The following is a 17,279-nucleotide window of genomic DNA, read 5'->3' on the forward strand; positions in this document are numbered from 1 at the left end:
TATGCTTCATTTGTATGACAGTCCTCCCCCCCCCCTCCTCAGAGAGAGGGGAGGAATGTCTATTCATCATGGAAACGATTCGTGTCCCCTCAAACATTCGCATGACAAATTTGGCTCCATTTGGCTCCCCCCCCTTCAGAGAGGGTGGAGAGTCTAACCACCATAGAAACATTTATTGCACCCTAAAACCTCATTATGCGTAATTTGGTTTCATTTGCTTGATTAATTTTCGAGTAATGCATAAATTTATGTTTAATTTGTATGGCAGCCCCCCCTGAGAGAGGGTGGTGGATAGCCAAACCACCATAGGAATATTTATTGCACCCTAAAACCTTCACATGCCAACTTTGGTTTCGTTTGCTTGATTAATTCCCGAGTAATGCAGAAATTTGTGTTTAATTTGTATGGCAGGCCCCCCATAGAGAGGTGGGTGGAGAGACAGACAGACAGACAGAAATCCAGTTTTATATATATAGATAACAAATGAAAGTACTTTTTTTAACTTATCGGTTAAAAAACAGTTTGGCATTACGGACATCTTGCAAGCTCACTGTGTGCGTTGCGCTCGTTTGTTTTGGTGTGTTCTGTTCATGGATTATGCCATTTTACCCCATCCTATATTTTGAACTGTCGACGGAAATATTCAAAATTCCTTGCAAATTCGAGTATTTGTAATACTAATAGATTTAATTGGCAGTGATGGAATGAGTATTCTAGATGTAAAAGAGCATGAATCAATTACAACAAACGCGGCAAATGGCACTTTCTCCTATATGGCAGTGGTGTATACAACGCCCCTATCGGACAAAATGGATCACTTTAAATTACATTTACATGAAATGCGACATTTTGCTAATTGGACAGGCCTGTAATGCAACACGTTTAATTGGACATTTTTAACTCTATTTAGACATTTTTGTAAACATCGAGTTCGGGGCCCAAATTATGGCCCCACATTTAAATTCACCACCAGACGTCGACACTGTACCACCCTCATCGCTAATGTCCAATTACAGGTCAAAATCGCCTCCAATGTGACACTGAGTTGTGCCTCGACATGTCACATTAGATTGAATTACTGTAGTTGATGTCAGCAACCAGTTTAAGGCAAACAGGTCCCGGAACAATAAAGAAGTCCAATGACTCTGCCATTGTTGATATTCGACCATATGCATAAGAAGACTTTTTTTTCATCAAACATGATCATCTATCACCTCCTGAGAGATTCTGGATAAATTTATTTTTTTAATGTGAGAAAAGTGCTTTCTGTGTGTTTTGTTTTCACCAAAAATTAAATTCTTCTTTTATATTCAAAAAACTAAAAATATATTTATAAAAAAAACAAATAGGAAAAATTGTTTTTTGACTCGATAATAAACAAAATTTGAATATACACTGTGAAAAGAAATCGGAGACTATATATAATCGAGTCCTCCCTGTACAGTCATTCAGTGCCAAACCGATATAATGGCTCTCAGATCTCGTGAGAATTGGTAGTTTTGTTCCTTATAATAAAAAAATATTAAACTCATATCTTTGTTATTTCCATTTTAGGACCACCCATTTCCATTTTAGGGTGGTCCGAAAAAAAAATTCCCCTTTTTTCCGAAAAATCCTTTTTTTTAATTCATAACTTTTAAACTACCGATTAAGATTATCGACATATCAAATTAAAGCCAATTGGTAGTCTTCATTGAAAGAAAAATCATACTTGCGAAAAAATGGGGTTTTGTTGTCGTAATATTTAATTGTATTTGTTTTTTTAATATTTTACATGGAAGATAGGGGGGAGGGGCTATATAGTTTTTATTTTATTTCATTTTTTTAAGCTTTGTTTTAACATACCCAACAATCACAGAAGTGGTTTTCTCGTTTTTGAAGTTATACCTCATTGGTTTTAGTTTGATATGTCGATCATCTGAATCGGTCCAGTAGCTCAAAAGCAGAGATCGAAATGCTGCCGGCTTTGAATGGAAAAACAGTTGAGAATATAGGAGGCGAGAGAATGTTATACCGTTTTATCTCATATTCCGAACAGTCTCAAATTCCGAACACTTCATTTTTAAATGTAAATTTACTAAACTTTTATGTTATAAATAATTGAATAATGATCACACAGACATTCTTTGAGGTATAGGCTTCATTTTGACATCATTTACAGGTGTCGAAACAGCCTATAATTTATAATATCCGACATTTGCAAAACAGTTTGCAAATTCCGTAAAAAACAAGTGCTAGAGAATGTATCAACCTACAATAAATGGGTGAAAAAAATGATGTTTTATGCAAAAATATTCATTATGATTAACATTGAAGTAGTGTTCGGAATATGAATCAAGTTTCTACGCATGATTCAAATTCCGAACACTTCATTTTCCGATGTAAATTTACTGAACTTTAATGTTAAAATAATTGAATAATTAAAACCCTGAAATTCCTTGGGTTATAGCCTTCATTTTACCATCATTTACAGGTATCGATACAGCATATAATTCATAATATTCAAATTCGGTAAAAAAAACAAGCATCGTAATTTTTTTAGTTTTTGTAGTTTTTTCAACTACTTTGTTGTTTTCTTGTTAAGTGCTAGAGAATTTATGAACCTTCATTAAATGGATAAAAAAAAGATATTTTATGAAGAAATCTTCATTAAAATTAGTGTTCGGAATATGAATCAAGTTTCTGTGCACGATTCAAATTGCGAACACCTCATTTTTAAATGTAAATGTAATGAAATTTAATGTTATAAATAATTTTATATTCAAAACCCTTACATTCTTTGGGTTATAGACCTTTTTTTTCTTTCTTTATTATAGTGATTTTCAACACATTTCGGCTGGTTCGTCACTTTTACTTCCATTTTTGGAAGAATGCCGGGAGTGAGAATTGAACTCGTGATCTCTGCGCGAGAGGTATGGATGTTACCACTACGCCAGATCGCCTCCTCCGGGGGTTATAGAGTTATAGTTATTTTATCATCATTTACAGGTATCGATATCGATATAGCGTCCTTGGTCCAGAAACCAAGTAAACTACAAGAAACAAATACAATCAATAATTACAAAAGCAAAATTCAATTTTTTGCGAGTAAACATTTTTCCAAAAAGACTAGCTAATTGACTTTTATTTGATATATAGATCATATGAATCGGTCCAGTAGTTTAAAAGTTATGATTTTTTTTTAAAAAATTGCATTTTTGCTGTTCGATATATGAGTCAGTTACAAAAATGGTGTTCGGAATTTGAGACAAAAGTGATTAAACATATTTTTAGTTTTTCACCATAAATATGTATTTGTAAATCAATTTTATTGTAGTCAAATGAAAAAGAAGGCTCTATTGTATCCAAAAATCAAATTAATTTCACGAAAGAGTACCATTTTGAGTAATGAGACACTGTTTAATGGCCATCAAAGCTTAAGTGTTCGGAATATGAGACAAAACGGTATGCTCACTTCGATTGTCGCGAGAAACGCAATGCCGATTTTTATTTTTCGGCAAGTTATGATTGCCGAAAAATGGTTTCGTTTTCAGTGACTTCTTGATGCCGATAATGGTTTTTCACTTCTTCAGTACAGCGGAAAACATGCGGTAACATAGGGTTTCATCGTGAAGTGAAAATTAGATTGGTTAATATTTGTATAATTCAGACGCTGTCCAAATACGAATCGTTTAGACGCTGTCAGAACAGGCTTACGCTGGTAAAGTTAATTTGATTTTTCGATCCATATTTCCAGTACTAAATTAGAAACGAAAAAGCATTCTCGTTGAACATCAGAGATAGAGATTCTCCCACATCTCTCTCTTTGAAAAAGAATTTTTGGTGAAAAGGAAGAGACGAAAATTTCAACATTACACGACCCATCGAAAACTAGATTGATTGACTGAATACTTTCCTCGCAGCCGAGCGATCTATGTTCAAAAGTCATAAATGAAAAAAAATCATTTTTGGAAAAAGGGGAAAAAATAATTTCCGGACCGCTCTAATAAAATTATAAAAAAACTATTTTACGATAAGTAACAAAAGTTCCAATTCTCACGAGAATCTGAGAACCACTATATCAGTTTGGCATGGAATGGCTGTGTGCATATTTTGTCGCCTTGGGCTACCAGTTGTGCGAATCTTTCCATTTAAGTGCGATACACATACTCGCAAAGTCATATTCAACTGAGGATAGTCAGGGGACTCTGAAGCCATCGGCCTTCACATTCAATTGGAATTGAGTTTATGCTTCTTCCAGCAGTTCTCCGTCAACACGAATCAACAGTCATTCAGGCCCTCTCGTCGCTAACTGTTCTAACGAAGCTCCGTGCTCATCCTATTCTTCGCCGTCAAAGGAACGGTAAATTGAATTAACTCCCCCAAACTGAATTTGTTTCTCTCTCCCATGTAGCATGTATTTATGTATCAACGTAAATAGAGTACCAGGTATATTATATCACTTGGGTGATACACGCACTCTCTAATACAAAGAAGCTAATTTTAAAAACACTGTATAATTGTCATGTTGAAACTATTTTTTACTTTTTGACGTGGGACTACGTCTAACCCGAATACATAGAGGGTAAAATGAAAACCTAAACACAAAACATGCAGTAAAAAATGAAAGATTTCAAATGCTTATAACTCGAACATTTCTCAATAGATCGAAAAGATGTTTGCATCAATTGATAGGAAATATTTCTACGCGTCAATGAAATGTTTTTTCTCCTGTGATAAGCAATTGAATAACTGTAAAATGTCAAGCGCTATCTAAACGCCCTAACTGCCTCATTTTGATTGGCCCGATTTACTGTTTCCACAACTCAGACTTCGCAACCGAGGGGCCTGGGGAAATTGGCATTGCAAATACATGCAAGTTGGAGGAACTTTTGTTCTCACCGAGATGCGTTCTCTAACACAGCCATCAAAACCAAGGTGCCTTACATTACATGGTGTTTGTTCAAATTCTTTACCTACACAGCAAATCTCGATTTTAACGCTCGTCAATTCATTTCTAGTCAATTCATGTTGACGGCGAATGCCAAAGTAATCCTAGTCGAATCGAAGCGACTGAAAGAAGAGTCGATTCTCAGTTTCCATCTTTGAAAATGTTGGACTTTGGTGGTGAGGCTGTACGAATTCTATGCTGCGGTAATCTCGCAAGGTAAGGGAAGCGCCAAAGTAAGAAATGTTCGAGTTATAAGCATTCGAAATACGGGTAGGGTTAGCACACAAATCGGCAGACCAAATGTATGGGAAAAAAAGAAGTTTTTCCAGTTTTCATGAATTTAAACCGTTTAGAGATTAGCGATTTGTAATTTATAGAATATCAAACAAATCTTAGAGAATTTCCGATTCGATTGGTATGCAAATCATGAGAATTCGTTCATAGTGAAAATAGTTATTAACGTTAACTTTATTTCATAAAAACGTGACCTGTTTTCCGATTTGGCACCCTTCCTGAAAGACGTAATTCTGCGACAAAAACCGAAGTTGGAGATTCCTATGAGTGAGATTGTAATATTTCAAAATTTTAATTCTTGATGAGATTTCTATTGTTTCAAAAATTTGTAAAAATAGTGTATCATAAACTACTGCAATATGTGAACTACACAATTACACAGTCTTCGGCTTTCAATGCTATAACAAATCTTCGCCTCTTGAGCCTATCCACGAGTCAAACATATTTTTTAAATCTTTTCCTTTGAGTGGAAAAGCTTATCAGGAGACTATGTGCCACCGGAACAAAGGAACAACTAATAATCGGATGGCTCAATATCTGGAGAATGTGACTTTTATGCGTTTTATCACATTAAAAAAAATTTCAATTGTCATGATTGGTTGAAATATGTGTATTATTTTTACGGGACCCCCTCTCCATTTCAGAGAAGGGAGAGGTGTCATGCCATCATAGAAACATTTCTCATATTCAAAAACCTTCACATGCCAAATTTGGTGAGTTATGCAGAAATGTGTGTTTCATTTGTATGGTAGCCTCCCCTTAGAGGAGAGGGAGGAGTGTCGAACCACCATAAAAACATTTATTGCTCCCTAAAACCTCCATGTGCCAAATTTGGTTCCATTTGCTCGATCAGTTCCCGGGTTATGCAGAAATTTATGTTTCATTTCTATGGCTATTTCTATTTCTAGTTTGGTTTCATTTGCTTGATTAATTTCTGAGTAATGCAGAAATTTGTGTTTCATTTGTATGGCGAGTAATCGTCGTTCAAGTTTGATGCTCCATGATGCTCAACTGTTCTGCAGGTTTCCCATTGTCCAGTGGATTTGTTTTCCTCCTGTTGTCCAGCTACTGAATCAATATCATCATCGTCAAAGTTGATCAAGTCAGGAACAATTTCAAATGTCTGCTTGATCAATGCAGTCCGCGACGTTTGATAGAAAACGCCAAAGTCTCCATAATTGTTTCACGACCACGAGCAGAATGATTATTCATATACAGGAACAAATCTGCATATACAAAACGTCCTTCTGCAATCCTTCCAATCAGGGCTTCAAGTTGCTACTTCGATTTTTTTTATGATTGACTCCGATAGCTGTTCTAGCGTAAATTGCAATCTGACGTCAGCTTCAAAAAGGGTGAATTTCTTCCGCAATAACGACCAGAACTGGTTCGAGGGCATCAATCAATTCCTTTATCGCTATCAGTTCTTCATCGCTGAAGCTTATATTGTGTTTTTTGAACAGAATTTCGGAGGTCGTAGAATCGGCGCAACACTGCCAATTATGTTTTTTCAATCTTCTTTTTATACAGTAGAACCCCGATTATCCGCGAAATAGTCGGGCTAGATCACCGCGTATAACCAAAATCGCGGATAACGCAATAAAGGGCTAAAAATGAGGTACTAACACGAAAAAAAGATATTTTAGCATGAAAACTATGTTTTATCAATACAGAAATTGTTGAACTATCCATCTGTAAGGTCGTTTACATCAATGATCAGATAATGTGAAAGCTATGGCCAAAACAAAAGAGCAAGACTCTACCACTCACTGACAAATTTCGGGAAGGTTTATAGAATTACTAAGTAACTCGCATTTGCGAATAATCGAGTTTCTACTGTATTTCAAAGCGGCATAAAAACAACTATTATTTATGGTGTGAAAATAAAAATTACCGAAATTACCGGTTATTGATTGTAAAATTACCGATAATTCGGTAATGGAAAATGACCCGGTACTACCGGTAAAATCGGTAACGGTAAAACCAGTTAACAATCCCTAAATGTGACAGATGGAATACGACTACTCCACTATGAGGCAGAGCGTTTTCATACTATAGAATCATTTTTTCGTGCCTCAGCTTGTATTGTGGCTGTTTTTCGCGCAGAGCTCAGGCAATCGAATCAATTGAATTCAGAACCGTTTCCCTCTGATTTCGTGAAGAATAAAACTTATTTAACCATAGAATCAGAACAGAGTAATCCTCATACTTTTTTTTTTCATTGGGTTACCTTGAGGAAACCGTTTTTCATCGCCCGTCACGATGCGGTAGTAAAATGCTCCTCATTTTCCCGTTGAAACAGTTGTTTACAGACGAAAACTTTTGATGAATTCATAAGAAACCCAAATTCTTTGAATCATTCGGACCTCATGCAGTTATTTCGAAATGGCTAGGCTGATAGCTCATAATGCTGAAGCTCTTCTTGCTTCTTCTCTTCTTGCGTTTGGCACGGATTCTCATCGATCAATATCTCCAATAAAACATCTTCGAATATTTTTGGCCTTCCTTCACGAGGATGGTTGTCAACCTCGAAATCTGAATCTGTTTGAATGAATGTGAAGTAATGTACCAATCACGGCACATTATTTTACTTAGAACAGCTTCTTTGTAAAATTTTTGGAGCTCTCGATGTGCTTTAGTCGCTGCAGGATCATCTATTGAAAAGGAGCAGGAATTTGAACACACCTAACATTAAAATCCCTAATGGCAATATTCAGTACAAAGTTCAAATTAATATAAAAAGGTTGTGTTATGTTTCAACTTTTTTCCGACGCGTGATAGCGCATAAACTCCTTCAGTTTAAATCCAGGATCAGCCCTACTGCGCGATAAACTTCTAAAATTTCAGGCGATAAACTTGAGGAACTATGCGTTTCCTCCCACCCCTCCGCCAATGCACGAGAAGTGCTGGTTCAACAATGTCCCAGATCCACTCGAGCGTAAAAATATGATATGCCACTTTGAAAGTCCCACTCCGTGAAAGTCCCATTCAGGACTTGCTGCACGGCTGGTCGGTTGGCTGGCTCACCCGAGGTGTCCCCCATTCGATGCAGTGATTCAATTAAATGTACACTTTTTTCCTTGCTCGCGACGGAAGGCCAAACCGAAGCGGGCCGTGATTCGGGATGGCATTCGGGTTTGCTCCGCCGACTGCTTACGAGAGCAATCCACCGCCGCTACTGCCGCTGCCACTGGAAGAAAGAATTTATGATCCGCAACGAGCAAGATAAAACTCTCACCATAATTCTTGCTCAGCTCACATAAATCTGGTATTTTTCCTCCTTACGTTGGCGCTTTTCTTAAAAGGCAGGCTCAGAAGAAGTAGTCGAAGAACAAGGTGGATGTTGTGCACTATAGAGCGGCACAGACGGCGGAACACGCGGCACGGCTGGGATATGATGCGAAGGACTCTCTGTCGGCGATGATGCAGAGCAGCATTGGTTCTTTTTGGATGGCATCAGCATTAGTAGTTCCCACCACTTCAGAGAGAGAGGGAGAAAATCGCAACCAACATCAGCAGTCGGCATCATGTGCTGTGTGAGTGGATTTCTCAATATAACAAGGCGAATTTAAGACTATTTCCGGGTACGTGCTGAGGCTTGAGTTTCTCGGTTTTCAGTTCCGAAGCGAATTGGATAGCATTTTCAGCGTGTTATAAAGCTGATCGAGTTAAGTGTTAATGCAGTGCAAGCGCTACACATAGGGTTGAACCTTTGTGATAGGAATAATGCCTGAGACTAGAATGATTTTGTTATGTCTGGAACATTCTAACTTGATTAATTGACTTCATCAATCATTGAAAAGAATATTTCGAAATATCCATAATTTAAAACAAAGGCAAACGAAGACTCATTATTTTGACAAAAGCTATTTATTAATAGGTTAGTAAATATGAATCCGATTTAGTAATGTATAAAACTCGTGAAGGAAAATCATAGCTCTCTAAACTTTTTCCATTCTAGGTAAATGATTTTGGTTTGTCCAGTCGAAAATATGATCACGGGTTGCCCACTTTTGACGTAGAACTACGTCTTCCATTGAGGGTGCCAAATCAGAAAACAGGTCACGTTTTTATGAAATAAAGCTAACGTTAATAACCATTTTTGCCGTGAACGGATTCTGGCGATTTACATACCAAACGAATCGCAAATTCCCTAAGATTTGTTTTATATGCTATACATTACAATCCCATAGTCTGTATATGGTTTGAATTGATAAAAATTGGAAGCATTTCCATTTCCTCATACATTTGTTCTGTCCATTTGTGTGATTTCCCGAACAGAGCCGTCAATCTCGAGCAACTTATCGACGAGCAACGAAGAGAAAATCGTAAGATGTAAAGTCTCCTTGAACAAAGGAAAAGAAGAAGAACGAAGGGGAATATTTGCCTAGAGTATAAACAGTGGATCTTGCTGAGGCAAACTTCATTCTTTGTGAGAACACCGTCTGGACAACACCGTTGCTGGGCGAGCTGGACGGCGAGGGATCGAATGGTTTTCTCAAGACAATGGGGATGGAGGAGTAATATGAGGAAAGAGTAGAGTTTTCCACGGGCTAGAGGCGAATGAACTGAAGAAGTTTAATATCTCTTAAATTCAATAAGGAAAGGAAGGAAAGGCAAACTTTCAGTATCGTTCTAGATACGAAAAAATGAACATCGCTTGTTCTTCCTTGTTTTGCGCCATCATATGTCTTCATTTCGGACCGAGCTGTAGACGCGACCAAATTGTTCACCCGCTGATATCTCTGACATTGCAATCAAACTGACGTCATTGCATTAATGTTTTGAGTTAAACAATTGCGTGGGGGATCATCAAGCTAGGCTATCATCAGCTCACCAAAAAAATAAATATTCTGGAATTTTGTCCGTGATTTGGTTTCGCATGACGGTAGGAAAACTCTCTTCACAAAGGATGACAGCTAAACTAATCTAGACTGGCAATACTAACAGAAAGGGCTTCTGTTGAGAAGAGCACAAAACAGAGACAAGTGTGTGTATATTTAGTTGCTTCAAGTCATCGATATATGGATATTCGTGTGCGTACGTGCGTGCTCCATAACCCGTACGTAAAAATAGTGCATATTCGCTACGCTGAAACCCCATTTGTAATGATAAATATAAACAAGGAGGGGAGATAGCGGGAGGGATTTTTTTTACGCTAGGTAGTAGTAATGAATCTCTGCTGAGGCAAATATTCAGCCTTTTTCCAAGCTTTCCATTGCCTTTGACATTGTATCCATGCATTGAACTGACGCTATGGTGAAGCAGGTGTTCAGGTTGCGCACCAAATAATTATTTGGGGAATACCAAGTTATTCAATAAGTTATAAAAAGTTATTAATTTATTTGGGTTCGCGTGCAGATAGAATTTATTTCGCTTATTTAGTCACCAAGAAAGTGAATGTTGTTCTGGAATTTTGTATTTGATTTGGTTTCGCTTGCCAGTAGCAAAACTTTCACTAAGAAAGACAGCTGCGCTTATCTCGAGCATGTATTGTTCTGCGAGCACAAGAATGTATCATCAAACAATTATCGTGCAATAATTCTACAATAAAAAAAACAGGAAATGGGTTATATCTATGGTATAACCGCAAGGGTGACGTAGGACTATCGTTGATTTAGAGATCATTTGTATGAAGTTGAATCTGAATTCATTCTGAATGAATGAATATTTGGAGAACTTCGAAAACGAGAGCGTTACGTTGGAGGCACAAGGTTTTATGCATCCAATATTGGATACGGAAATATCCTACTGATGGGGAAGAATAATCTTCAGAAGCTATCTTGTTGATTGCGATTGATTGAAAAATCACAAAACCTAATGTATTTGGTCACAGTGTTACATGGATAGAAAACATTAAAATAAACTCTTTCATATGAATGTAATTTTAAATTGCCAGAGGAACTGGCAGATTATTTTCAGTAACGATTAGATATTTCCACATTTTCCTCGATACTGGAAGCCCACCAGTGGTTAATGCTAGCTCGATAACCATCTGTTAATAGCACTTGATTGAAACATATTTGGTCACAGTGTTACATGGATAGAAAACATTCAAATAAACTCTTTCACATGAATGTATTTTTAAATTCCTAGAGGAACTGGCAGATTATTTTCCGGATCTTTCTCGATCCAAACGGAAAGAATTCCGTGCGTGTATGTGTGTGTGTGTGTAGCGGCTGCTTCGAGATCTTCCCGGGGAACCGTTTGTAGCATCACTCTCCTCCTGATGGATTCCCTTCTGGCCTAAGGTGCACAAACAGGCTCTTGGTGACACCGTTCATCCGCGCTTTCATGATAAATGAAGAGCTTCACCACAACAGCGACAACATGCTCCAATCGCTGTTCAATTAGAACTGAGTGGATTTCCGAGCGGCGCTCGCTTATATACCGATTGGTGATTTCAATAGCCTATTTTGAAAGCAAATTTAAGACTATTGAAACAAGTTTTTGGATCAGAAAGTAACAAGTATAGAACGCGTAGACATTTTATCTTTCGAATGAAGTGTTTATCATACCATTTCGTTCAGTTGTTTAGGAGCTATTAACACTCAAAATCTCGGTCTTCGGCGTAACGCTTTCGTTTTGGAAACTTTGATTTTACACCCCGGTATAGAAATGAAAGACGTAGTCCTACGTCAAAACATTTCAGGGCGACCTGGTAGAATGGTTATTTCAAAATTTTCATAGCATTATAAAATAATATCCGCAGTTATAAACAAGCGACTTCAATCAAACCACAGCGTAGTTCTACGTCAACAATGCGGTCGTGTCTCGAACCCAACCTCCTATAATTTTTTTTGAATGCTCTAATTCAGCGCTCCTGTGTCAAATAAGGTATTCGAATGTTTCAAAACATATAAATAAAATTGTCTCTCTCATGATTTACAGTAGTTTTATAGTATACTAGCTGACTAGCTGAAAGCCTAAATCATGAATGGATCAATATGATGACAGTAAACTCAAGCAATGATAAATGCAACATCTACTTGAGAATTCGAATGTTTTCATTCAAAAATGGTAATTTCTATAACCAGACAAACCATGATCATGTTTTGGACGAACCATGATCAGAGGTGGTCAAAACATGATCATAATTCCTCATTTAAGAAAATCGTTAAAAAAATTTGTATAATTTCAACACTTTATGGTAGTAAAGGGTGTGTCACATCAAATTGCATCACGAAAAAACGCTGTAGAAATTCGCCCAGTAGACCGAACCTTTTGAAAATTTTAGACAGTAAAATAAAAACTATTAAACAACTTTTGGCATTTTCTTTTTATTCATACTTCGAGCCCAAGCCCGTATGCTTGCACCTTCCTCTTTACCTCGTCCATAAGGTTCTGTACAACGTCAGGTTGTAGTTTTTTTGAACAGAAATCCATTTTCTCTTGAAGTCCGCCTCCGATTTGTCAACTTTTGGGTTCTTCCGGAGGGCCTGCTTCATAATCGCCCAATATTTCTCTATTGGGCGAAGCTCCGGCGCGTTGGGCGGGTTCATTTCCTTTGGCACGAAGGTGACCCCGTTGGCTTCGTACCACTCCAACACGTCCTTTGAATAGTGGCACGAAACGAGATCCGGCCAGAAGATGGTCGGGCCCTCGTGCTGCTTCAATAGTGGTAGTAAGCGCTTCTGTAGGCACTCCTTAAGGTAAACCTGCCCGTTTACCGTGCCGGTCATCACGAAGGGGGCACTTCGCTTTCCGCAAGAGCAGATCGCTTACCACACCATGTACTTTTTGGCAAACTTGGATAGCTTCTGCTTGCGAATCTCCTCCGGAACGCTGAATTTGTCCTCTGCGGAGAAGAACAACAGGCCCGGCAGCTGACGAAAGTCCGATTTGACGTAGGTTTCGTCGTCCATTACCAGGTAATGCGGCTTCGTCAGCATTTCGGTGTACAGCTTCCGGGCTCGCGTCTTCCCCACCATGTTTTGCCTATCGTCGCGGTTAGGAGCCTTCTGAACCTTGTATGTACGCAGGCCCTCCCGCTGCTTGGTCCGCTGGACGAATGAACTTGACAAATTCAGCTTATTGGCGACATCCCGGACCGAACTTCTCGGATCACGTCTAAACTGCTTAACTACGCGCTTGTGATCTTTTTCAGTGACGGAGCATCCATTTTTGCCGTTCTTCACCTTCCGGTCGATGGTTAGGTTCTCGAAGTATCGTTTTAGTACTCTGCTGACCGTGGATCGGACGATTCCCAGCATCTTACCGATGTCCCGATGTGACAACTCCGGATTCTCGAAATGAGTGCGCAGGATTAATTCACGACGCTCTTTTTCGTTCGACGAAATTTTTCCAAATTTACGAAAAATTGACAGTGAAGCATGGCCAACGCGATCTATACACTCTTATCTGATTATAAGCGTAAGCTGAAGATATAATTCCTGAAAATTAATTTTCTACAGCGTTTTTTGCGTGATGCAATTTGATGTGACACACCCTTTATTAGCAACTAGAGACTTGGGGCTTGTCAACAAACCCAAACTCGTATCGATTATGTATGATTTTCATGAAGAAAAATCGATTTGCATTTCCTAGTTGCGTAACAAACACCCCAAATCGGACAAACCAATATCATTTACCCTACCTTGCCGCCAAAGAAAGAATTGTGTATTATTACACTTTTCTAAGAACCGATTGCTGCTAGAGTAACGTGAATAATTTCTGAACCTTTTCTGTATATTCTACATATTTTTGTATATAATTAAAATGTATCAAACTTAAACATGAAAAATTTCGAATGCGTTTGCGTTAGATTGCTTTTATTCTTAAAAGAATAGAAATTTAAAAAATGCACTAAAAGATGAGCCTAGAGAAAAAAAATTTAAATATCTTGTTTTTACTCGCCACATATTTAAAATAAAAATAAAATTGGTTTTAAATTAATCTAAATGCTAGTGTATGTTTTCAATTTTTTTTCAGAGTATTTTTTTCCTAAAGCATAAGTTTCTCAAAAATAGCCCTTAAACAGTTTTTGTTATACAACCGAAGATTTCCAAGCAACATTTTTCTAGACAAAACTCATACTCAATTGCGTAAGACCTTTTGAAAAATTACTCTTAGGCCAACAAAATGTTTCGACTCATGAAAAATACTAACTCTCCTAAGCAAATAAATGTTCAAAGTTTCGTTATTCTGTCAAACCATTTCATTATAATATTTTTTTCAGCCAAATAAAATAAAAGAATCAATTCTTATTTCAATGAAGGTATCACATGACTGGCTTCACGGTACTCGGTGCTCTATCTCACGTGTCAGAAGTCAACAGCTGACAATTTATTCTCTGCCGGGCTGTTCCAGCATCCAAGTCTATATCTTGCTTACCGAACATTTAACTAGATAAAAGTTTTATTTTTCGTAGTCCAGCAGCTCGGTCGCTGCGTGGTGTGGTTCCCCACCGGTAAATAAATTGTACAAACTTGTTCTTAGCGGAAATAATTATTCATCCGTTAAAGCTCGAGCGGATGCCGCAAGAGAACGATAAAACGTCGCTGCCCCGGCGGTCGTAGATAAAAACCGAAACGTGCTCTTCCTTGAGAATGCCATCTTATGTCGGTGCACAAATCAGTCCAAAATCTGTTGTTTTGAGGCATACATTTTATGAGGAGTTCGACTGACACATTATTCTAGTTGTAATTAAAACACAGCACAGTTCTACTGATTGATAATGAATCAAAAATTTACAAAATATTTACAAAATTTACAAATTTCTACCCAATAAAGGGTGTACCGTTTAAAATTCGCACACACTCAAATTGCTCTAACTTTTGATACGTTGGGTAAAATCAATTAAATTTTGCGTAGACATAGTTTGATGTGTATTGTTTACACTTTGTAAGTTGATTTCATCAGGTGCGCAAATATTTTCAAAATGCCGACAAAAGAACCGTGCGTGCGCGAAAAAGTATTGCACTTCTTACTTCGAGAATAAGGTCGAATCGTGCTATCGGAAAAAAGCTTGGAGTCCCGAATTCTACGTTGACCATCAGGTCAACGAGAACCATCATAAACTCGTGGTTGGGGACTTTAAATGGAAACCGAACACCTTAGTTCAAGATGTGGGTAAAAATGCATGTGAGCAAGACTTTCGTGTAGAATACTAAAATTCGACCTGGACTACGTTCTTTTAGGGTTCAGAAGTCCCCAAAATGTGACGAGAAACAGAATACAGCCGCAAAAAGCCGTTCCCGGAAGTTGTACGACCAGAAGTTAACAAAAGGCGAATTTCAACCAGATTCCAGGAAACCTGGCTTCTCCCTCTCCAGAAGACTCACGACTGTCCAACGATTTCCTGGCCGGATTTTGCATCATGCCACTACACGAAGTGCTAGAGTGGTATAGGGCGAATGATGTCGATAGAAGATGCCGAAGTGAAATGAGATATGATGAAAGCCGCCCTCTGTGGACCTGGACGAGATGGCTGCTGTGTTCTTCATTGATGAAATAAAGAAAAACAAAACTCACCAAAGTAATTCAATATAATTCTCATTATCGAACACAATTATCAATTTTTCTCACAAGAAAAAATATGTTACTTTATTATAGAGAAAACATATGTGAAATGGACAAGGTAATTTTCTTTTATAATTTTATCTTTCTGAGTGTTTATTCAACCCATTTCCATTTTCGCATTCAACCCAACCGAACACGTTCTTATATGCCTCCATGCAAATTTCAATTGGTTAGTCCAATCATCTAATAGGATATGTAGAGCATATGGGAAATCACCTAAATCCGCATATAACGATATACGATGCTTTTTACACTGATATGGGATTTGACTCGACAATGTTATAAAGGGTGTGTCACATCAAATTGCATCACGGAAAAAACACTGTAGAAATTCGCCCAGTAGACTGATCCTTTTGAAAATTTTAGACAGTAAAATAAAAACTATTAAACAACTTTTGGCATTTTCTTTTTATTCATACTTCGAGCCCAAGCCTGTATGCTCGCACCTTCCTCTTTACCCCGTCCATAAGGTTCTGTACAACGTCAGGTTGTAGTTTTTTTTGAACAGAAATCCATTTTCTCTTGAACTCCGCCTCCGATTTGACAACTTTTGGTTTCTTCTGGAGGGCCTGCTTCATAATCGCCCAATATTTCTCTATTGGGCGAAGCTCCGGCGCGTTGGGCGGGTTCATTTCCTTTGGCACAAGGTGACCCCGTTTTCTTCGTACCACTCCAACACGTCCTTTGAATAGTAGCACGAAACGAGATCCGGCCAGAAGATGGTCGGGCCCTCGTGCTGCTTCAATAGTGGTAGTAAGCGCTTCTGTAGGCACTCCTTAAGGTAAACCTGCCCGTTTACCGTGCCGGTCATCACGAAGGGGGCGTTCAGCTTTCCGCAAGAGCAGATCGCTTACCACACCATGTACTTTTTGGCAAACTTGGATAGTTTCTGCTTGCGAATCTCCTCCGGAACGCTGAATTTGTCCTCTGCGGAGAAGAACAACAGGCCCGGCAGCTGACGAAAGTCCGATTTGACGTAGGTTTCGTCATCCATTACCAGGTAATGCGGCTTCGTCAGCATTTCGGTGTACAGCTTCCGGGCTCGCGTCTTCCCCACCATGTTTTGCCTTTCGTCGCGGTTAGGAGCCTTCTGAACCTTGTATGTACGCAGGCCCTCCCGCTGCTTGGTCCGCTGGACGAAGGACGCTTGACAAATTCAGCTTATTGGCGACATCCCGGACCGAACTTCTCGGATCACGTCTAAACTGCTTAACTACGCGCTTGTGATCTTTTTCACTGACGGAGCATCCATTTTTGCCGTTCTTCACCTTCCGGTCGATGGTTAGGATGGTTAGTACTCTGCTGACCGTGGATTGGACGATTCTCAGCATCTTACCGATGTCCCGATGTGACAACTCCGGATTCTCGAAATGAGTGCACAGGATTAATTCACGACGCTCTTTTTCGTTCGACGACATTTTTCCAAATTTACGAAAAATTGAAAGTGAAGCATGGCCAACGTGATCTATACACTCTTATCTGATTATAAGCGAAAGCTGAAGATATAATTCTTAAAAATTAAATTTCTACAGCG

General features: G+C 38.4%; 1 protein-coding gene across 1 annotated transcript in view; it reads right to left on the reverse strand.

The window, feature by feature from the left end:
- LOC129780078 (protein amalgam) overlaps positions 1-17,279 on the reverse strand; it is a 363,813-nt gene that overhangs the window by 208,510 nt on the left and 138,024 nt on the right. The window lies entirely within an intron of this gene.

The sequence above is a fragment of the Toxorhynchites rutilus genome, chromosome 3 (genome assembly GCF_029784135.1).
Source record: "Toxorhynchites rutilus septentrionalis strain SRP chromosome 3, ASM2978413v1, whole genome shotgun sequence".
Classification (NCBI taxonomy): domain Eukaryota; kingdom Metazoa; phylum Arthropoda; class Insecta; order Diptera; family Culicidae; genus Toxorhynchites; species Toxorhynchites rutilus.